Raw genomic sequence first — 23907 nt, 5'->3', positions numbered from 1 at the left:
ACAAGCTATAAGAGGCAGTTCCAATGCCCTTGGATGACACTGAACCCCAGATCATCAACGAGTATCCTCATGTCAATACATTTTCCTCAAGCTAACCTTATATTCTGCCCCCTACCCAATCCAACACCTTTCAAAACATTCTCATACCTGTTTCCCTGGTTTCTCCAGATGTTTATTATTCAAGTCCTGCAATTTTATTTTATTTTATTTTTATTTGATAGGGTTTCGCTCTGTTGTCCAGGCTGGAGTGCAATGGAGCAATCATAATTGACTACCGCCTCAAACTCCTGGGCTCAAGAGATCCTCCCGCCTCAGCCTCTGGAGCAGCTAGAACTACAAGCACATACCACCATGCCCAGCCAATTTTTAAAAAAAGTTTTTTGTAAAGACAAGGTCTCACTATGTTGCCCAGGCTGGTCTCAAACTCCTAGACTCAAGTGGTCCTCCTGCCTTGGCTTCCTACAGCACTGGGATTATAGGTGCAAGCCACTGAGCCTGCAGTCCTGCAATTCTTTTTGTATACAGGATAGTTCTTTCCAGAGTAGGGCTTGTAATTCTCTTCTTGGGATGTGCTAAGACCCTGACTATAGTTATTAACCAGAGGATAATGAGTCATAGTAGAGGCAGATCTTAAGAATAAATGTCACTGGACCAGGTGCGGTAGCTCATGCCTGTAATCCCAGCACTTTGGGAGGCCAAGGTGGGCAGATCACCTGAGGTGAGGCATTCGAGACCAGCCTGACCAACATGGTGAAAATACAAAAATACAAAAAGTAGCCGAGTGTGGTGGCACACGCCTGCAATCCCAACTACTCAGGAGGCTGAGGCAGGAGAACCGCTTGAACCCAGAAAGCGGAGACTGCAGTGAGCCGAGATTGGCCACTGCACTTCAGCCTGGGTGACAGAGCAAAAATCTCCCTCAAAAAAATAAAAAAATAAATAAAAATAAATAAACATCATTGAACATTTATGGGGTCACTGCACAGTCTTCAAGCAATGATGACAGGAGGGGTGGCAGGGGGTCCTTCCTCTGCCAAAGGGAAATGGGATGCTTCTCCTTGCCAGGAAGCTTCAGCATGAATTGCAGGATTAAAAATTCTGAAGTACAGGGATCCACTCTTTCCCTATTAGGGCCCTGACTTAGACACAGAAGACCTGCAAAGGTTGCATATTTAGTCTTCTCTGCAGTTGTATCACCTTAATAATCTGAATTCAAGGCCAACATTTTAGCATAGTCTCCCTAAAGTCAACAGGATAAGATTCTGTTATTCTATAACTGTCATAGAAGCCCTCTGGGTTCCAGAGTATGCCTTAAATTAGTTGTGCTAAATCTAACCACTTTTTTAAGACCACCAACAAAAACAACCTCATACCTCAATCCTTAAAATTATCACTGCCCCCACACCAATCAAGTGAAGTATCTGTTTTCTCCCAACACCTTGACTTCTATGAGCCTCACTCCCATTAATTACAGATGAAAGCTTTAGAATTACAATGCCAACTGTATCCAAGGGTCATCAATGCCTCATTTACTAACAGCAATAGTTTTCCCTAATATGCAGATGAACTGGTGAAAATTCAACTCCAAAAATGTCATTATGAGGTTCTGCTTTTGTAGTATGAACTACTCCTAGAAAACAACACCTGAGGCAAAACAGACTGTTGACACAGGTATCCCAGCTTCAAATTTATATTAATTTTACAATATAAATTTAAAATAAATAAATCCACAGTAGACATACAGGGTTTTTCTCCCTCCCAAATCCTTTTAATACTAAGGTTCAGTTCTAAGGAAACAAAGTGAGGTAATGTTAAACTCATACAAGCTACAAATTTTAGAGGTATTTTAAATATTCTTTCTCCCTTACTCCTTCACAATTTTCCCAATTCTGTGACTGGAATTAATCTTCATAAATTCCTCTTCCCATCCCCTGCCTCCAGCACCAGCCCTCTAGAATCCATCCCTTGCTTTATATCAGAAGACTCTAACATTCATATTTGATCATGTCACTCAAATTTCTTGATATAAAAATTGCTCCCTATAACAACTACTTTGTGAATTCCAGATTTAGTCCCCAAGGTTCAACCTTCTCTTTCAAGTCTCTCATGATTTAACCTTTCCCATTTACTTGCTATTCCCTACATACATCAAATTTTGTCACACCTCCAAGTCTATGCTCACTGTTTTTTCAGTCTACAATATTTTTACAGATATTCTTACAAAAGTGCAATTTTGACGTTGGTAAAATGGTTTCTTTCTCAAATGTACTAGAAAAAAATTCAATTTTAAATGGAACTACGGTAATTTGTGTCCCTTAATTTATCTGTCACACAAATTCAAATTTCTATGTTTTTCTGAGATGGAGTTTCACTCTTGTTGCCCGGGCTGGAGTGCAATGGCATGATCTCAGCTCACTGCAACCCACACCTCCCAGGTTCAAGCAATTCTCCTGCCTCAGCCTCCCAAGTAGCTGGGATTACAGGCATGCGCCACCACGCCTGGCTAATTTTTTGTATTTAGTAGAGACGGGGTTTCACCATGTTAGTCACACCGGTCTTGAACTCCTGACCTAAGGTGATCCACCTGCCTTGGCCTCCCAAAGTGCTGGGACTGCAGGTGTGCGTCAACACACTTGGCTCAAATTACTATGTTTTATAGAGCTCACTTATACATTTTAGATGTGTGCTGCTGCTCTCAAAATTCTGATTCTTGCTATGGTTATACCATAGTGGTAACGCCCCATGAATTATTGGCCTTCACAAGTATGCAAAGGAAAGAAATGGGCCTCAGACTCAGACATACTTGAGCAAATTATTCACTTTGCTTGAATTTCAGTTTCCTCACCTCTGAATTCTCTCTAAATACATCTATGGATGCTATGCAATTTTTACTAATATCTTATATTGATTTGTGTCCATATGGTATGCATATATGAGTGTGTATGTAAGTAGACAAACTGATCTTAGTATTTATGTGGAAGAGCAAAAGGCTAAGAATAGCTACAATAATTTGAAGAAGAAAATGGAGAGGGCAGTCCTACAAATAATCAAGCCTTGTAATATGGGTCTTTCAAAACAGAGATAGAGAGAAGATCAGAAATAGAGTCATATGTATATTAAAAAGGCAGCATTATAAACAAAGAGGGAAAGAATGGACTATCCATTAATGGTAGAGACAACAGGTACCCAAATAGGGCAAAAAGTTATACTGGATTTCTTTCTTACCACACGTAAACATAAATTCCAAGTGCTTCAGACCCAAATATGCAGGCAAAACATACCAATTTTTAGAAGAAAACACACAATACCTTCATATCTATAAGGTAGAAAATAACTTTCTTAAACTATCATAAACCTAAGGAAAACAAGCCAAGCACAAACTTTAAAGAAAAAAAATATTTGGCTTCATTCTAATTCAAATCTGAAATCTAATTTAATTTAAATTTTTAATTTTTCTAATTACCAAAATATCCCATAAACAAATGAAAAGACAACCACAGACTAAGAAAATATACCACAGAAGATTAGTATCCAAAGTTCGTAACAAGATACTACATATCAGTAAGAAAAAAAGATAGACAAAAGATGTCAACCAGTAATAAACTGTTTTTTTTTAAAAAGAAGCATAAAGAACCAATAAACATAAGAAAACATGCTAAACTTCATGAACAGAATAAGCAGTTGGAAAAATAGGTAACTTAAACAGGTATCCTACCCCTTAAAGAATAACAAGATTAACAGCCATATATTCTTCACCTAGATTCATCAACTGTTAACAATTTGCCACATCTGTACACTTTCCACCATATATATGTATTTGTGAATGCACTTTCCCTCCCTCATATATATGTATGCATCTCCATATACAACATACAAACATGCACATGTACACACACACACACACATTCATTTACTTCTGAACCATATAAAATGACTAACTCTAAGCTTGAAAGCAAGGAAGCTATCAAAACCTAATATGGTCATATAAAAAAGATCTAGAGGCAAATCTGAAGGGGCTCCTACTGGCCAGAGACAGGCCAGGTTGAATAAAAAGAAATTGTGAAGGACGGTAACATATAATGTGTATTGTTTAGCATAAGACAAACGAACAGGCTGGGCACAGTGGCTCACGCCTGTAATCCCAGCACTTTGGGAGGTCGAGGCGGGCAGATCGCGAGGTCAGGAGATCGAGACCATCCTGGCTAACACGGTGAAACCCGTCTCTACTAAAAATAAAAAAAAATTAGCTAGGCATGGTGGTGGGCACCTGTAGTCCCAGCTACTTGGGAGGCTGAGGCAGGAGAATGGCATGAATCTGGGAGGCGGAGTTTGCAGTGAGCGAGATCGCACCACTGCACTCCAGCCTGGGAGACAGAGCCAGACTCCGTCAAAAACAAACAAACAAAACCAGACAAACGAACAAATGTAAAACTCTCACTTGTGACCAAAGAGTAGCTAGAGTATCAAGTCAACCCTCAGGGTACAGAACAGTCATCACCATTTACACCTTCTTGGTCCAATGGACCCTTTATGTTTTCAAGTCATCTTATGAATTATTTATACGAGAATAAAGGGATAATGAAAAAATATTGACACTGAAAAATATATCACAACCAAATTTTTATTCCATTTTTTGAGGCTCTGAAAATGTATCTACATGACATGGGTAATGTCCTCTGAATGCAACTGACTGATCATCCATGCATGAATCTGGAACATAATCATCCTGTACTGCTTCCAGGTTTCACATACATCTCTAATACCTCTCCAGATACATCTCTACATACATTTCAACTATATTTCTAATACTTCTCCAGATTTCTAATACATATCTCTAATTTTATATCAGCTTATCAATATTTCTACTCTTCTTGCAATTTCATCATAAAAAAAATTGAAGAAGTCTTTGAAACCTTTGATGGCTTATAATTTTATTGAAGAGTGGATACCATCTTTTTTTGCTCCAAACTGTAAAACATTCTTGTTTTTAAGCACCAATTAAAATGAGCAATCCAACAACTTTTTTCTTTTTAAATAATCTGTTTCCTTCCAGTCACCTTTGTTACATGTCTTTAGCATTACAAACTGTTATCCAGTAAATTTTGGCATGCAGACACCATAAAAGATGAAAGAACACATCATTTTAGCAAAACAGGATGGTGTAAGGCTCATCAGAAAATATTCATACCCGGCCGGGCATAGCAGCTTATGTTTGTAATCCCAGTACTTTGGGAGGCCAAGGCGGGCGGATCAGTTGAGGCCAGGAGTTTGAAGACCAGCCTGGCCAACACAGCAAAACCCTGTCTCTACTAAAAATACAAAAAAAAAAAAAAATTAGCTGAGCATGGTGGCACCAGCCTATAGTCCCAGCTACTCAGGAGGCTGAGGCAGAATTGCTTGAGCCTGGGAGGCTGAGATTGCAGTGAGCGGAGATCACACCACTGCACTCCAGCCTGGGCAACAGAATGAGACTCTGTCTCAAAAAAAACAAAACCAAAAACAAAAACAAAAAAAAGAAAAAAGAAAATATTAATACCTGTTAAATGACTGACAAGAATAACTATATTTATATTTTTACACTCAGAAATATAATTCTTCATGCATTGATTTCTGAGTTTGAGAAAATTCACCTATTATATGAATAAGTGCAGCCTGAGATTTTGCTTAATTCGTTTAACCTATTTTTACTTTTTTATTTTAAATTATACCTACTACTTACATTTGTGGTTCACATAAAATTTCTATTGGAGAATGATGGTCCAGTGACTCACATGAAATTTCTATTGAATAAAGCCTGAGGTGCATTTATTTTTCTCTTTGCATTTATGTGCTGGTTTGTCAAAGAGATGTGAAACATCTTCCTGTAATTTTTCCTCTTTGCCATAATGGGCAGAAATGAAAATTTCTAAATTCTCAACTGTTTCTAATGAAAGCTGAAAGCGGCCTACAATGATGATATCTCCAGACTTATAACTTCTAGAAAGATGATATAATACTTTGGGAAATGCAAAAATCTTAAAAACAAAAAAAAAATACAATAGTGACAATTTATTTCCATATTCTATCACTCTCCTAGGTGATTCCATCATTTTTCCATTTTCATATTATCTTTTAGGAGGGATGGAAATAATTGATGAGTAATTTGTTATGAATGAAATGAAACAAATCTTAGTAATGAAACAAGTCTCAGAATGATGAAATCACAATCCTTAAAGCTACAGGAATATAACCAATGAAAGACAGAATGAGTTTTATTCAGTTTTTAAAAAGAAAATTTTGGCTGTGCACAGTGGTTCATGTCTATAATCACAGCACTTTGAAAGGACAACATGGGAGGATCACTTGAGGTTGGGAGTTCGAGACCAGCCTAGGCCACTTACCCTGTTCTTTAGAACAAATTTTAAAAAAGAAAAACAGCCAGACATGGTGGCACACGCCTACAGTTCTAGCTACTCAGAAGTCTTGAGGCAAGAAGACCGCGTGAGCCCAGGAATTGGAAATTATGATAAGCTATGATCACACCACTGCACTCCAGCCTGGGTAACAGAGCAAGACCTTGTCTCTAAAAAAATAAAATAAATGAATAATAAAATTTTTTTTTGAGACAGTTTCGCTCTTGTTGCCCAGGCTGGAGTGCAATGGCACGATCTTGGCTCACTGCAACCTCCGCCTCTCCAGTAGCTGATTACAGGTGTCCACCACCACGCCCAGCTAATTTTTTGTATTTTTAGTAGACACAGGGTTTCACCATGTTGGCCAGGCTGGTCTCGAACTCCTGGCCTCAAGTGATCCACCCGCCTCGGCCTCCCAAAGTGCTGGAATTACAAGCATGAGCCACCACACCTGGCCAAATAAAAAAAATTTTTAAGTATATGTTACCTTTCTTCTTTCAAAGGCCTTTAAGAAAAAATGAGTCAAGAAATTATTAGTCCTTCCATAGTTAGAACTGCTCAAAAAAATAAATAAATAAATAAAAATTCCAGTGTGTACTGATGGTATGCCAAGGGTTAATACGAAAATGTTTAACTATAGGTTGAGTATCCCTAATACAAAAATCCAGAATCTGAAATGCTCCAAAATATGAAACTTTTTGAGCAACAACATGACACTCAAAGGAGCATTTCAGATTTCAGATTTTCGGGATACTCAACTGAGAAGTATACTATAAATATTCCACAATCTGAAAAAATATGAAATCTGAAACGCTTCTAATCCCAAGCATTTCAGATAAGAGATATTCAACCTGTAACAGGAAATTAACAAAGCATTTTCCTTGACTGGCCTGTCAAACTGTATTTCAAGGTAGGCAAAGGGACCAAAGTACTGAAAGCTACTCCTTTAAAGAAAAATTTCAACTAAGAACAAAAGAAATGACATAAATAGGCAAAAATCATCAATCCTAAAAACCATCAGGAGAAAAAGTAATGGTAAATTTCACAATGGATCATATTGTCACCAACTGAATTCACTGATCAATCTTAACATCTCTAACACTGGGACAACCACATATCATGATATAACATGTAGTAATAGTACTACTTACAGAATATTCTTGTTAAGAGTCAAACTAGAATCTATGAACCTTTAGATCATACATTCTCAACAGTAGCAATGTCACATTCAAGAAGGCAAAGAAATCTTTAACAGTAAATTAAGACAGTTTCTCATCCTCCAAATCACACTACTGTGTCTGCCCCCAGGTCTGGGGAAAAGGTGCAGTGTAGACAATAAGGGAAAAAAAAGCTCTAGGCCGGGCATGGTGGCTCACGCCTATAATCCCAGCACTTTGGGAGGTCGAGGTGGTCAGATCACGAGGTCAGGAGATCTAGACCATCCTGGCTAACACGGTGAAACCCTGTCTCTACTAATAATACAAAAAGTTAGCAGGGCAAAGTGGCAGGCACCTGTAGTCACAGCTACTCGGGAGGCTGAGGCAAGAAGAGAATGGCGTGAACCCGGGAGGCAGAGCTTGCAGTAAGCCGAGATCACACCACTGCACTCCAGCCTGGTGACAGAGTGAGACTCCGTCTCAAAAAAAAAAAAAAAAAAAAAAAAGCTCTAAAAACTCCGTAAGGAGGCAACAATTAAAAAAAAAAAAAGGGTTGAGAAACACTGCTTCACATCCAATTTCCAGTTACATGAATACAAGAAAGTAATAAGTAAAATGACATCAAAAGGAGTAAGAAAACGCAGAATGTGAAACATTATAAAGAAAAATTGACCCAGTTCCTTCAACATGGAGGGTAAAAAGACTTGGGAGTCTTTACTGTGGTAATCATATTTAGAAATATACTTTAAAATATTAACGGACAAATAATATGTGGAATATACTTCAAAATAATATTAGAAGAGGGTAAGGAGATTAAGGTATAGATGAAACGAGAGGTGTTGAGTAAATAAATCACTAAAAGTAGGTGATGGGTACATAGGAGTTCATTTTACTATTCTATATACTATTGTATATGTTTAATACATCCTGTAAAAACAAAAGCATGTTTGGGGCAGATTTTGCTTTCTTAGGATATTAGAGAGAACAAAACTATACAACACATATCTTGCCCAAATATTTTCTATCAAAGGTGATCTACAAACTGATGTCATTCCTCTCCCAAATAATACCTTTTTTTAAAAAAGATTCAATCATTATATAGGCATGACTGAAAATGAGAAAATAAAATAAAAATTTTAAAAGACTAAAAAAACATAACTGGGAGGTATGTACCTGATTCAAATAAAGCAACAAAAAGGCATTTTTGAAAAAGCTGAATATGAACTAGGTGTTTTATGATATTAAGGAAGTATCGTTAATTTTGTTAGGTGTGGTAATGACACCGAGATTATGAAAGAAAATATCAGCTGGGTGTGGTGGCTCACACCTGTAATCCCAGCTCTTTAGGAGTCCTAAGTGAGAGGATCAGTTGAGGCCAGGAAATCGAGAACAGCCTTGACAACACAGCGAGATCTCATCTCTACTATAAAATTTAAAAAATTAGCTGGGCATGGTGGCACATGCCTATTATCTCAGTACTTTCGGAAGACCACTTGAGCCTAGGAGTTCAAGGCTGCAGTGAGCTATGATTGGGCTACTGCACTCCGGCCTGAGCAACACAGCAAGACCCTGTCTCTAAAAAAAAAAAAAAAAAATCCTATGTTTTAAAATAAATATATTGAGGCCAAGGGCAGTGGCTAATGCCTGTAATCCCAGCACTTTGGGAGGCTGAGGTGGGTGGATCACCTAAGGTCAGGAGTTCGAGACCAGCCTGACCAATAGAGTGAAACTCCATCTCTACTAAAAATACAAAATTAGCCAGGCCTGGTGGTACATGCCTGTAATCCCAGCTACTTGGGAGGCTGAGGCAGGAGAATCACTTGAACCCAGGAGGCAGAGGCTGCAGTGAGCCGAGATCATGCCATTGCACTCCAGCCTGGGAAACAAGGGCAAAACTCCACCTCAAAAAAAAAATTAATTAATTAAATATACTGAAGTATTTAGGGGTGAAATGACTATTTCTTTCATCCCCCCCAACTGCCTTATTTTAAAGAAACCTGGGGAGTGAATGAGATGATGATGGTGATAAACACTCATGTTTGCCGCCCCTCCATGCAGAAAGTCTGTACAAATGAGCATATAAAAACAAACAAAAAAGAATAAATCTATAAGACAACGAAAAGAACAGAGAGAAAGTGTTTACAACAGAATTCCGGAGAACAGAAAGCAGACCCAAGTGTGTTAAGTTTAAACAGAACTAAGTGAAGCACAGCCCAAAATCTATACATGAAAGGACTACAGTGGAGGTCTAAGTCAATCTTTCAGAGATTCTAGGCTCCCCTCAATGACTAAGCAAGGGCCAGTGTCACCTGTAGGTACAAAAAGTGAAATACTCTTTTTTTTCCTAAAGACAGTTAACAAACTGAACAGAAAGAAACTGGGTCTTCTGGTGTGAATGTCAGTATCTGTAGAGCCCACTTCTATATGGCAACTGGAAAGCTCCTAAGCCTAAAAACAGGTTCCCTGATCTTTTGCCCTAAACCTAACTTGCCAGCAAACAAGAGATGCTCCAACTATGTACAAAGAGTTGCCAAACAGTCTTCTCATTCCAAGATAGCAATTAGAAAACAAGTCCATGACTACAATACAGGAAACCAACAGCAGTACCTAACATAATCAAGATGGTCCTTTAGCAAGAACCATGAACTAACAATGAGGATCCCCAGACATACAATAAGAAATAGCTAGAAAAAGACCAAGATAAAGACATTATCTATTTTTTTAGTTTTTAAAAGAGACAGTCTTACTTTGTTGCCCAGGCAGGAGTGCAGTGACACAATCATAGCTCACTGCAGCCTCGAACTCCTGAGCTCAAGTGATCTTCCTGCCTCAGCCTCCCAAGTAGTTAGGACTATAGACATGCATGACCACACTCAACTAATATTTTAATTTTCTGGTAGAGATGGGGTCTCATTATGTTGCCTAGGCTAGTCTCAAACTCCTAGCTTCAAGCAATCCTCCCACCTTAGCCTCCCAAAGTACTGTTATTAAAGGCATGAGCCACTACGTCCCACCCAGACCAAGATAAATAAATAGATCAAACTGACTTCAAAAAAATCACAGTTTATTCAGGACACAGAAAAAAATCTCAAAATAGAACAAAATATTCTCAAAGGACTACTGAAGATACTGCATTCAATTAAACAAAAATAGGTATATTTAACAAATAATAATACAAGAGTCCACTATGCCAAGAACTGTTACAAATGCTTAACAAATATGAACTCCTTTACTCACAAGGTAGGTATTATTATCCTCATTTTGTAGATTAGAAACTGAGGACAAAGAGATTAATCATTTGCCCATGGTCATGGTTTTGAAGTTGTGGAGCTGGGATCTAAACCCACACAGTCAGGAAGTCTGGTTCCATTGTGAATGCTTTTAGCTACTATCCTGTGTTGTCTCTTGAAATGATACCAGCAGAAAATAAGCAAAAGCTACTCATTAACAATTTATAAACATTCGCAGGTCAGAAACATATAATTGAAAACATCTGTCAAAATACAGCATAAAGAAGACAGAAAACTTGAGAAAAGAGATAAAGAAATGAGGATCAATCAAGAAAGCCAATATTCTGCTAGTAAGTATCCCAAAATGGGCAAACATAGACTAAGGAATATTACCAAGGAAATAATAAAAGAACATTTTCCATAACTGAAGGGAGACACTTGCATTTCAACTGAAAGGACATACTGAGTCCAGCAAAGAATGACAAAAATTCATATCTAAACACATAATTATAAAATTCCATAACTACGAAGGACAAAGATAAGATACTAAAGCTTATCTTTGTGAGTGAGGGAAAGGATCATTTAGAAAATAACAAGACAGAATAGCATCAGACATCTTATCATCTTGATGCTCAACAGAATAGAGCAAAAACCTCTAAGTTGTAAGAGAGAATTAATTTCAATTTAAATTTCTACACCCAGCCAAACTACCAAGCAATTAAGACCCAGGCCAAAGCTATTTTCAAACACACAAGAATTCACAATATTTACATTGTAAGTACTCTGTATACTGAAGTTAATTTAAAATACATTCAAAGCAGGATGCAGTGGGTCATGCCTATAATCCCAGCACTCTGGGAGGCCGAGGAGGGTGGATCACTTGAGATAAGGTGTTTAAGACCAACCTGGCCAACATGGTGAAACCTTGTCTCTGTTAAAAACACAAGAATTAGCAAGGCATGGTGGCAAACGCCTGTAATCCCATCTACTGCGGAGGTTGAAGCAGAAGAATCAGCTGAACCCAGGAGGTAGAGGTTGCAGTGAGCCGAGACTGTGCCCCTGCAGTCCAGCCTTGGGAAAAAGAGCAAGACTCCATCGCAAAAAAAAAAAAGAGTAAATACATTCCAGCTAAAAAAGGAAGAATGCCATAAAAGAGGAAGATGTAGCATCTAAGAAACAGTAAATCTAACCAGAAATGCAGACACAGAATATCTCAGAATGACACATATACAGCAGCTTCCAACCTGTCAAGACTGAAGCAGGAAGTAGGAGGGCTCTAAGAGTGATATCTCCAGGAAAAGGCATTCCACCTAACAGTTAATAGATATTATGATCCAAGCAGGAAAAACATCTGAGGATATGATAAAGGTATATATTTCTCTATCAAGAAAAAAAGACAATTACAAACTGTGGGAGGAAAAGATGAACAAAAAGTCATCTAGAATATAAAGCAATCTAGTGGCATGATTTCGAAAAACTGATGAAGTACAAGAAGAAATAAGTAAATATTTTATTTCTTGAGTTCCACTAGCATTATGACTTTAGACCCATAGAAAAAAAAACAGCCCTAGCACTATAATTAAGTAAAGTGTAAGTAAGCTAAATCCTCATCTTTCTTAGCAGTGAGTCAATAGATATAATTTGAAGTTAGTAAATCAAGAAATAAAAGCAGATCTCAACAACAACAACAAAAGCCTAGGAGGCTTTACTGAGAATTCTATCAATCATTTAAAAGAATTAACCAGGCCAGGCGTCGTGGCTCATATCTGTAATCCCAGCACTTTGGGAGGCTGAGAAGGGTGGATCACAAGGTCAAGAGATCGAGACCATCCTGGCCAACATGGTGAAACCCCATCTCTACTAAAACTACAACAATTAGCTGGGCATGGTGGTATGCGCCTATAGCCCCAGCTACTCTGGAAGCTGAGGCAGGAGAATCGCTTGAACCCAGGAGGCGAAGGTTGTAGTGAGTCGAGATCACGCCACTGTATTCCAGCCTGGCGACAGAGCAAGACTTCATCTCAAAAAAAAAAAAAAAAAAAAAAAAAAGGAATTAACCCAATCCTCCTCAAACTCTTCCAAAGAACTAAAATGGGAAAGAACATTTCCAAACTCATTCTAAAAAGCCACCAGTACCCTGATATAAAAACCAGACAAAGATACCACAAGAAAAGAAAACCACAGTAATAACCATAATGAAGAGTGATTTTTTAAATCTTCAAAAAAAACCCCAGCAAACCAAATTCAACAGCACATTAAAAGGATTATATACCATGACCAAGTGGGATTTATAACCAAGTGGGATTTATACCAGAAATTCAAGGATGGGTCACCATACAAAAATCAATTAGGGTAATATACCACATTAATAGAATGAAGCACAAAAACCACATGATTCCAATTGATGAACAAAAGCATTTGACAAGATTCAACACCCTTTCATGATAAAAACACTCAATAAATGAAGAATAGAAGGAAACTATCTCAACATAATAAACACCATATATGAATATCCCACAGCTAACATCCTATTCAATGGTAAAAGACTGAACACTACTTCTAGGATTAGGAGCAAGTCAAGGATGCCCACTCTTATCACTTCTATTCAACACAGTACCAGAAGTCCTAGATAGAGCAATTAGGCAAGAAGAATAAATAGAAGGCACTCAAATAAGAAAGGAAATTATCTCTGTATACAGATGACATGATTTATATGCAGAAAGCCCTAAAGAAGAATCCACAAAAAAACTGTTAGTACTAATACATGATTTCAGCAAAGTTTCAGGATCCGAAATCAATACACAAAAATCAGTTGCGTTTCTATACACCAAAAATGACCAATTGGAAAGGAAAATTAAAAAAAAAAAATCCCAATTTACTATAGTATCAAAAGAGGAAAGGCAAACCATGGTGGCTCAAACCTGTAATCCTAGCACTTTGGGAGGCCAAGGTGGGAGGACTGCTTGAAGCCAGGAATTTGAGACCTTATCTCTCTATAAAAATATCAAAAAATTAGCCGAGTGTGGAAGCATACACTTTTAGTCCCAGCTTCTTGGGAGGCTGAGGCAGGAGGATCATTTGAGCCCAGGAGTTCAAGGTCACAGTGAGCCATGATTGTGCCACTGCACTCCAGCCTAGGTGACAGAGACCCTATCTCTTTAAAAAAAGAAAAGGGGCCGGGACGGGGGGGTAGAGTGGATAAAAATACTAGGAATAAACTTAACCAAGGAGATAAAAGACTTGTACTCTGAAAACTACAAAACATTGCTAAAAGAAATCAAAGAGAATACAAATAAATGGAAAAACATTCTGTGTTTTTAAACTGAAAGAGTTAATACTGTTAAAATGTCCATACTACCTGAAGCAATCTACAGATTCAATGTAATCCCTGTCAAATTCTCAATGACATTATTTTTGCAGAAATAGAAACAAAACCATCCTAAAATTCATACAGAATCTCAAGGGACCCCCAAGTAGCCAAACCAGTCTTGAAAAACCACCAAAAATTTGGAGGCCTCGTACTTTCTTACTTCAAAACATACTACAAAGCAACAGTAATCAAGACAGTGTGGTACTGACATAAATACAGAGCTACAGACCAATGGAACAGAACAGAAATAAACCCTTGCACTTACCACCAAATGACTTGTGACAAGGGTGCCAAGACTACCTAATGGAGAAAAAAACAGTCTCTACAACACACAGTGTTGGGAAAACTGAATATCCACATGCTAAAGAATGAAGCCAAAATATGATGTTACTAATTTATTTTATGATGACCTAAAAGTTTTGATCTCCGAATATTTTTTCAACACTTTTTAATTAAGTATTTTAGATACATATTAGAATATTTTTCTGCCTAGAAAGTAATTTAAATCATTTCACTGACTAAAGATTTTTGTGATTGTTCATAAATCTGTGAAAAAGTGCTTAAGGCCAGGCACGGTGGCTCATGCCTGTAATCCCAGCACTTTGGGAGGCCAAGGCAGGTGGATCACCTGAGGTCAGGAGTTTGAGACCAGCTTGGCCAACATGGTGAAACCCCGTCTCTACGAATAACACAAAAATTAGCCAGGCGTGGTGGCACACGCCTGTAATCCCAGCTACTCAGGAGGCTGAGGCAGGAGAATAGCTTGAACCTGGGAGGCAGAGGCAGTAATCCAAGATTGCGCCACTACACTCCAGCCTGGGCAACAGAGTGAGACTCCATCTCAAAAAAATTAAACAAAAACAAAGTGCTTGTTTAAGATGCAGGAGAGTGGATACTTGTTTACTAAATTCAAGACACACTACAAAACTTTTGCTTTTCAGTAAACTCTCGATGTTTTCCTTTTTGCCTGTATCTTAAAACATTAATGTATACAGAACCCAATAGTAATAAAATGTTTTGTACATTTGTTTGCCATTTAATCTAGCTTGTACTACCCTATGATTAACAGCACTGAAGTAATTAATAATTACAGTTGTAATATGCAGTGAGTCAAGTGGAGCATCAGTGGAACAATACCAAACTTGAAACGAGTGCTTATTCTACTCTCAACTATCACCAAGCCAATCCTCCTCAAATTCTTCCAAAGAACTAAATGTGAGAGAACATTTCCAAACCCATTCTAAAAGGCCAGCATTACCCTGATATCAAAACCAGACAAAGATATCACAAAAAAGGAAAGCTACAGCAATAAATCTAATGAATACTGATTTTCTTACTCTTAAAAAAAATACTAGCAAACCAAATTCAACAGCACACAGTCTATGTGCTGTTGTACTGCAGAATCTAATACTCCTGGGTATTTTTGTTATAGCAGCCAAAACTAAGATATCCATTCTATCCTCACATGCTAATAGACTCTAATCTCCTACACCTTGATTTGGTTTTCTCTACAATACAAATATCCATCTAGCATATATTTAACTCACTAGTTTCTCATCTGGTTTCCTCAGTAAGAACATAAGCTCCCTGAAGGCAGGGCTTTGTTCCCCAGCAGATAGGATAGTAGCTGGCAAAGAGCAGAATGCTCAATAAATACTTGCTGAATGAACAAGATGAAGACCACCATTAAAGGTATACTAAAAGACTTTAAAGCACTACTGAGAAAAATGAAATGCCTAAATGAATGGAGAGGTATATTGTGTTCAAGGATCAAAGGACTCAATGTTGCTATCAATTTTCTTTAATCTATAGAGTAAATACAACCCTAAACAAAATCTCAGCAGCCTTTTCTGCATAAAGTGACTTTTTTTTTTTTTTTTTTTTTGAGACAGTCTTGCTCTGTCATCCAAGCTGGAGTCCAGCAGCACAGTCAATGGCTCAGTGCAACCTCAACCTCCTGGGCTCAAGCAATCCTCCCATCTCAGCCTCCTGAGTAGCTGGGATTACAAGCACATGCCACCACGTCTGGCTAATTTTTTTCTATTTTTTTGGAGAGCCAAAGGCCTCACTATATTGCCACTACACTCCAACCTGGTCAATACAGCAAGACCTCGTATCAGTATAAAAAAAAATTTTTTTTGCTTCTTGACCGTGGTGATTACAAGAACGTTTAGGTTTGTCAAAACTCAATCTGCATACTTAAATTGGGCAGATTTTAACATATATACATTATATCCCAATAAAAATTTTTAAAAAATATACATAAAAAACTGAAACCCAACAACAAAATACCTAAAGAACACTACATAAAACAGCTCATAAATATTGAGTATTCTGCATACCTTTAAAAAATAACAGGGGCCAGCTAAAGTGGCTCATGCCTGTAATCCTAATACTTTGGAAGGTCAAAGCAGGAGGATCACTTGAGCCCAGGAGTTCAAGACCAGCCTGGGCAACAAAGTCAGATCCTATCTCTGCAAAAATAAATGTCAATAATAATAATAGGAAATTGTCTGCACTTAGGTAAAATGAACTAGTTTGAAGCAGGCCAATATTCTTGCTAAGAACAACTTAAAAAGCCAAATAAATTATAAAAATCATATTTTTAAAGGTAGTGAGCTGTGGAAGCATGGGAAAGAAGAAGGTCTAAAATTCCAGTGACAGGAGAATCTTTTTTTTTTTTTGAGATGGAGTCTTGCTCTGTCACCCAGGCTGGAGTGCAGTGGAGCAATCTTGGCTCACTGCAACCTCCACCTCAGAGATGGGGAGAATATTTTAAAGGTATTTAGATGACCAGCATCTGTCTTTTCCCTGGGAGTATTTCCTAATTATTGCTTGGGCTAGAGGCTGAAAATTGAGGCCTGACCTGTGTAAAATATTGTTGCTGAGGAACACAGAAGCCAGGACAGCTTTTGGTGTTCACACAGGGCTGGAATAACAAAACTAGGAGACTAATTCTCCTAAAAAGTTTCACGCAAGGACCTCAAGCTCAAAGGTGGTATCTCCCCTCAGCATATTTGCTGAATTTTAAAACGTGCAGGGTAAAAGGCTACAAAGTTAACTAAAAAACTTTGAAAAGCAAAGTGAAATTTCCTACCTTTGGCATTGCTAAAGGGACAAGACCAACAGGCTTTGAAATGAAAGCCTTAGAAGACAACATCTGAAAAAACAAGGAAAAATAAGGATAGCAAACTATTAAAATAGCAACCCAGCCTCCACATAATTTAAGATGATGGGCTCCTGATACGGGTTGGATGTTTGTTCCCTCCAAATCTCATGATGAAATGTAAATGTAATTCCCAATGTTGGAAGTTGGGCCCAGTAGGAGGCAACTGGATCATGGGGGCAGATCCCTCATGAATGGTTTAGTACCATCTCCTCAGTAGTAAGTGAGTTCACACAAGATCTGGTTGTTGAAAAGTCTGGGACCTGCCCCACCTTGCTCTCTTGCTCCCACTCTTGCCATGTGATGCACCTGCTCTCCCTTCACTTTCAGCCATGACTAGAAACTTACTAAGCCTCACTATAAGCAGATGCCAGCACCATGCTTCCTATACACTTTGGAGAACCGTAAGCCAATTAAGCTTCTTTTCTTTATAAATTACCCAGTCTCAGGTACTCTTTTATAGTAATGCAAACAGATAATACAGCTCCCTAGCCTATCTGCATAGAAAATGAACTTCCACTTCCCCCACCCCTCTCCCAGTCTGGCAAAATGTACCATTACCTGGTAATGCTTACTTAATTTTTTTACTACACAATGCCTGGCAGTCAATAAAAAATTATGAGACATAAAAAAAACAATCAACAGACCTGACCTAACTGACATTTCTAAAACACTCCAACTAACAACAAAACGCACATTCTTTTCAACTGCACATGAAGAACACTTACCATGATAGAATATATTCTAGGCCATAAAATAAATCCAAATAAATTTAAAATTCTCTCATTACAATGGAATTAAAAATAACAATGATCTCTGGAAAATCCTCGAATATTTGAAAACTATATAACACACTTATAAATAAACTATAGACCTAATAAGACATCAGGAAAGAAATTATAAAGTACTCTGAATGGAATGAAAATGGAAACATAATATATCAAAAACTGGAAATGGCCAGGAGTGGTGGCTCACATCTGTATCCCAGCACTCCAGGAGGCCAAGGAAAGAGGATTGCTTGAAATCAGGAGTTCAAGACCAACATGGGCAACACAGTGACATCCTTGTCTTCAGAAAAAATTTTAATAAACTCTGGGCAGGTGTGGTGGCTTATACCTGTAATCCTAGCACTTTGGGAGGCTGAGGCAAGTGGATTGCCTGAGCTCAAGAGTTGAAGACCAGCCTGGGCAACATGGTGAAACCCTATCTCTACAAAAAAATACAAAAATTAGCCAGGCATGGTGGCACATGCCTGTAGTCCCAGCACTTAATAGACTGTGGTGGGAGGATCTCTTGAGCCCGAGACATCGACGCTGTGGTGAGCCATGATTGGGCCACTGCACTAAAGCCTAGGCAACGGAGTGAGACCCAGTCTCAAAAAAATAAAAATAAAAATAAAAAATTAGCTAGGCATGGTGGCACATGCCTGCAGTCCCAGCTACTCAGGAGGCTGAGAGGTCAAGGCTGCAATAGGCCATGATCATGCCACTGTACTGCCTGAGCAGTAGTGAGACCTTGTCTCAAAAAACAAACAAATAAATTATAAACAATTAAAGGGAAGTTTATAGCATGCTTACATTAGAAAAGAAAAAAGGTCACAAATCAATGACCTCAGCTTCTATCTTAAGAAACCAGAAAAAGAAAACAAATTAAACCCAAAAGTAAGCTGAGGAAAGGAAATAAAGACCAGGGCAGAAATAAGAAAACCATAGGCAGTCAATTAAACTGAAAGTTAACTTTTCAAGAACCTCAATAAAATCAATAAACTTCTAGCCAGACTAATCAGGGAAAAGGGGAGCAGAGACAAATTACTAGTATTGGGAATGATACTAAATCTCTACAGGTTATACAGATATTAGACTCATTACACTTTCTACAGATATTAAAAGAACAATAATACAGTATTATAAGCAACTTTTTGCCAATAAATGCAACAAGTTAAATGAAATGGGTAAGTTCCTTGGAAAACTTACCAGGCATGTGAAGAGACAGAACAGTACAACCATATGACCAATAACCAACAGAAAAACAAACAAGATAAACAGACCAATAGATGAAGCTGATATTGGAAAAGACAAGCATTTAAATAACTATAATTAGTATGTTCAAGAGAACTGGAGTTGATTACAAGTCTATAAAACAAGATCAAAGGAATACTCTAGAACTCAAAACCACAATGTAAAATTAAGAACATAAAAGATTAGTTTTGACAAAAAGAGAAGATAGTTTTGGCATACTGGAAGGCAGGTCAATAGAAAATATCCAAACACAGAAAAAAAATTTTTTCAACATGTGGAACATGGTAATTAAGTTTAATATATGTGTAATTAGGATCCAAAAAGAAAAAAGGGGCAGAATATATGAAAAGGTGATAACAGAACCTTCCAAAACTAAAAGGCATCCAGCTAGATTCAAAAAACTTTATAAACATAAAGCAACAAAGAAAACCACATCTGAACACATCATAGTCAAAGTGCTTTAAAAGTAACACAGAGTCTTAAAAGTAGCCAAAGAAAAATAAAAGACACATTATCCTCAGCAAGAATATAGTTAATACATTGCCTTCAATAAGAATGGTAGCTGACTTCAACAAACAGAAAGGAAGACAGAAAGCGACCAAACATTCTTAATGTGTTGAAAGAAAGTAACTACCAACTTAGAACTTTATAGCCAGTGAAAACACACTTCAGGCCAGCCACAGTGGCTCATGCCTGTAATCCTAGCACTTTGGGAGGCCAAGGTGGGCAGATCACTTGAGGCCATGAGTTTGGAGACCCACGTGGCCAACATGGCAAAATCCTCTCTCTACTAAAAATACAAAAAATTTAGCTGGGTATGGTAGCACATGCCTGTAATACCAGCTACTCAGGAGGCTGTGGCATGAGAATCATTTGAACCCAGGAGGCAGAAGCTGCAGTGAGCTCAGATCACGCCACTGCACTCCAGCCTGGGCAACAGAACAACAACAAAAACATGTCTCAAAAAACAACAACAACAACAACAAAAAAAAAACAAAAACCACTTCAAAAAAGGTGAAACTGCCGTGCATGGTGGCTCACACCTATACCGAGCACTTTGGGAGGCCAAGATGGGGGGATCTCTTAAGCCCAGGAGTTCAAGAACAGCCAGGGCAACATGACAAGACCCCGCCTGTACAAAAAATTTAAAAATTAGCTGGGCATGGTGGCATATGCTTGTGGTTCCAGCTACTGAGGAGGCTGAGGTGAAGGATTGCCTGAGCCCAAAAGGTGGAGGCTACAGTGAGCCATGTTCATACCACTACACTCCAGCCTGGGTGCCAGAGTGAGACCTTGTCTCAAAAAAAAAAGAAAAAAAAAAAAAAGGTGAAATTGAGATATTTTCAGAGAAACAAAAATAGAAAAAATCACTGATAGTAGGTAGGCCAGTATCAAAATGCATGATATAGGGAAGTGACCGTATTAATATTCTAAAAATTGAAAACAACTTCAATGTCCAACAGAAGATTGATAAGTAAATTATTACACAGGGATGAGAATGTTACATACCTACTAAAAATAATCACATAGCAGAAAAATACTGACATGAAAATATGTTGATGATTCACTGTTAACTGAACAGCTTGCACTACAGTGGACTACATTATGAGCCCATAAGTATACATATACGTATATGTATACATATATACTTACGTATACATAAGTATACGTACACAAATACAACAAAATGCAGGAAGCAGATAGATAATCAAGAAGATTAACAACAACACTCTTGGTGGTATGATCTCCAACGATACTGTTTTAATTTTTTTTTTTTTTTTGAGACTGAGTCTTGATCTGTCGCACAGGCTGGAGTGCAATGGCATGATCTCTGCTCACTGCAACCTCTGCCTCCTGGGTTCAAGCGATTCTCCTGCCTTAGCCTCCCAAGTAGCTGGGATTACAGGCACCCGCCACCATGCCCGGCTAATTTTTGTATTTTTAGTAGAGACAGGGTTTCACCATGTTGGCCAGGCTGGTCTCAAACTCCTGACCTCAAGTGATCCACCCACCTCGGCCTCCCAAAGTGCTGGGATTACAGGTGTGAGCCACTGTGCCCAGCCTAAAATGTAATCTATGCTTTCTTAGTGTTTCCCAAGTTTTCTACATTAGGGATGTGCTATTTTTTAATTGGGGGTAAGAGAGGAGGAGAGGGGAGGGGAGGGGAGGGGGGGGAGGGAGAAAGGCAACTCTTTACATTAAACCATATTTTAATACAAATGATAAGTTCTTAGCTAGGCACATGGTCTAACCTTTATTGGTATATCCCCCATGTGTGCTTTTTAGTTTTTTTTTTAAATACCAAAACCTGCCAACATGAATCAACCTGTACTTTCATTTTCCACTATTTGGACCTTGAGAGCTTCCTCGAAAGTTCTAGCAGGGGAGCGCAGCTACTTGTATACCCTTGACCCAAGACCAGTCCTCCTCTATTTGGGATGGTCGTCCTCTTTGACCGAGCATGCAGCTTCAGCTTCGGGAGGGACGCACATGGAGCAGTGAGGGAGGAAGGGGACACCTGCCGAGCCAGCCAGATGAGCTGAATCAACCCTGGGGATCAATGGGGTAACATGTCACAGCCAGATACCCCTCACATTCAATTTTCCACTATTTGGGATGAGAATTAAAAATGTTAAGTACCTGAATGTGACCTCTTTGAAAAAGAAACTTAATATTCGTCATTATTAATGTAAAAAATGAAAATATTTCTGAAAAATGAAAAGCAAATTATATCCGAAACAGCATACTTTAAAAGACAAAGTAATCCATAAAATTTTATTTTTCACAAGTGATTTCTGTAGACTTCTAAGACTTAAAATTAACAGAATTACATCTCTGTGAAATATCGAACTAAAGTAATAACTCAGAGTTGAGGCTGTAAGAATAAGTTTAAATAATTTAATATTTGCATAATCAAAAAAATGGAAAAAAACAGGAATCTCTTTATCTACCTATTTCACAGAAGTTACACCTAAGAGGGCTTTTAACAAATGGTTGTAAAGCAACCTGTAAATATAAATGCCATTATGTAATTACAGTCAATTAGTAACAATTATATTGCTCTGACACTTGAGTGTTCTATAAATAATTCATACAACTCCATCTAGAATTTTTGATTCAGAAAAGGAGAAAATGCAACAGCCATTGGTGTAATGCCTACAAGGAACTTAAAAAATGTTTTACTTTATGCATCTGTAAAATCTATAAGGAAACAGATAAACATCAAAAGGTTTAGCTACAATGCGGAACTTTGACTTTTCCCCCACAATGTTGTTTTATTAAAATAGTCACAGTAAATAAATGCTTTATTTGACACAGCACTAGAAGTAAAAATGTGGGGAAGAGGTGACATAAAATATATGTTTCAAGATTGAGATAAGAGGAAACAATTTTCTTTTAATATAAACACTGGCTGACATATTTGATGGTAGACAACAGTTAACTGATAGGATTTAATTTCCTAATTTTTCTAGCAATCCTGAAATGATTAAAGAGGCTATATTATAATTATCAAATAAAACATCAAATGGTTCTTTCCAGCGGGAAAGCTTAAAAAAAACTACCGAAATAGCTATCAGTCTCACAGATGCCTGCTAAAAGAACATAACAACTCCTTACATTATCAAGAGCTAAGATCTGAGCTAAGTTTCCTTTCTTAACTAATTAAAAGGTTGAGATACGTATTCTCCCTCAAAACCCCATGTCTCTCCCCCAACCAAAAAAAAAAAACAGCCAGAAATAGGCTCATCCTTACAAATGTTGTATGTAATTTTCTTATAAAATCTGTCATTTTCTACCCTGTGTTATAATGTCTATGCTTTTCAGTTGGGCACGGTGGCTCATGCCTGTAATCCCAGCACTTTGGGAGGCTGAAGTGGGCAGATCACCTGAGGTAAGCAGTTCGAGACCAGCCCGGCCAACATGGAGAAACACCGTGCCTACTAAAAATACAAAAATTAGCCGGGTGTGGTGGCAGATACCTGTAATCCCAGCTACTCTTGGGAGGCTGAGGCAGGAGAATCACTTGAACCAAGGAGGCGGAGGTTGCAGTGAGCTGAGATCACGCCACTGCACTCCAGCCCAGGTGACAGAGCGAGACTCTGTCTCAAATAATAATAATAATAATAATGTCTATGCTGTTTTAACCATACTAGATTTCAAAACCACTGAAGGTAGGGTCAATTGTACTGCATCTTTCTAGGTATCTCCCATAGTAAATAGTCTTGATTAATACTCTGAACTTTTTGCAAACTCTATCAGCTAAAAAGAATTAAAGTTTGGTAATTCTTTGTAACCTGGTTTAAAACAATCCCTCTGGAACTATTAGAGAACCAGAGGGATGGATGGAGGAGAGGGTAGTGCATATTAGTTGTTTGTTGTCAGTTAAGCAAAAGCCAGACCAAAGAGCCTCTTCTCTCCTTTTCCCTTCAAAAGCTAAATTTTATCCAAGTCAGTATCAGTGTCCCTTAGCTAAGGACAGTCTGCTTAGGTTCACTTCAGAGGAGCTCAAGAGGCTGGTGTAATCTACCAGGCTTTCATAGGAGTCTACAAGCAAGTACAGAAGGAAAAAAAAT

At 38.0% G+C, this 23907-nt stretch overlaps 1 protein-coding gene across 19 annotated transcripts in view; it reads right to left on the bottom strand.

The window, feature by feature from the left end:
* The window catches only part of CLOCK (clock circadian regulator), a 118366-nt gene that overhangs the window by 90206 nt on the left and 4253 nt on the right, over window positions 1-23907 (bottom strand). For 2 of the 19 annotated variants that reach the window (XM_054553229.2, XM_063722718.1), the window contains exon 1: window positions 17247-18743. The gene's annotated coding sequence lies outside the window, so the exon portion shown is untranslated. 19 annotated transcript variants of the gene reach the window in all.

The sequence above is a fragment of the Pongo abelii genome, chromosome 3 (genome assembly GCF_028885655.2).
Source record: "Pongo abelii isolate AG06213 chromosome 3, NHGRI_mPonAbe1-v2.0_pri, whole genome shotgun sequence".
NCBI classification, from domain to species: Eukaryota; Metazoa; Chordata; class Mammalia; order Primates; family Hominidae; genus Pongo; species Pongo abelii.
Note: the sequence above shows the minus strand (reverse complement) of the source record. Positions and strands in the feature narration are given on the sequence as shown.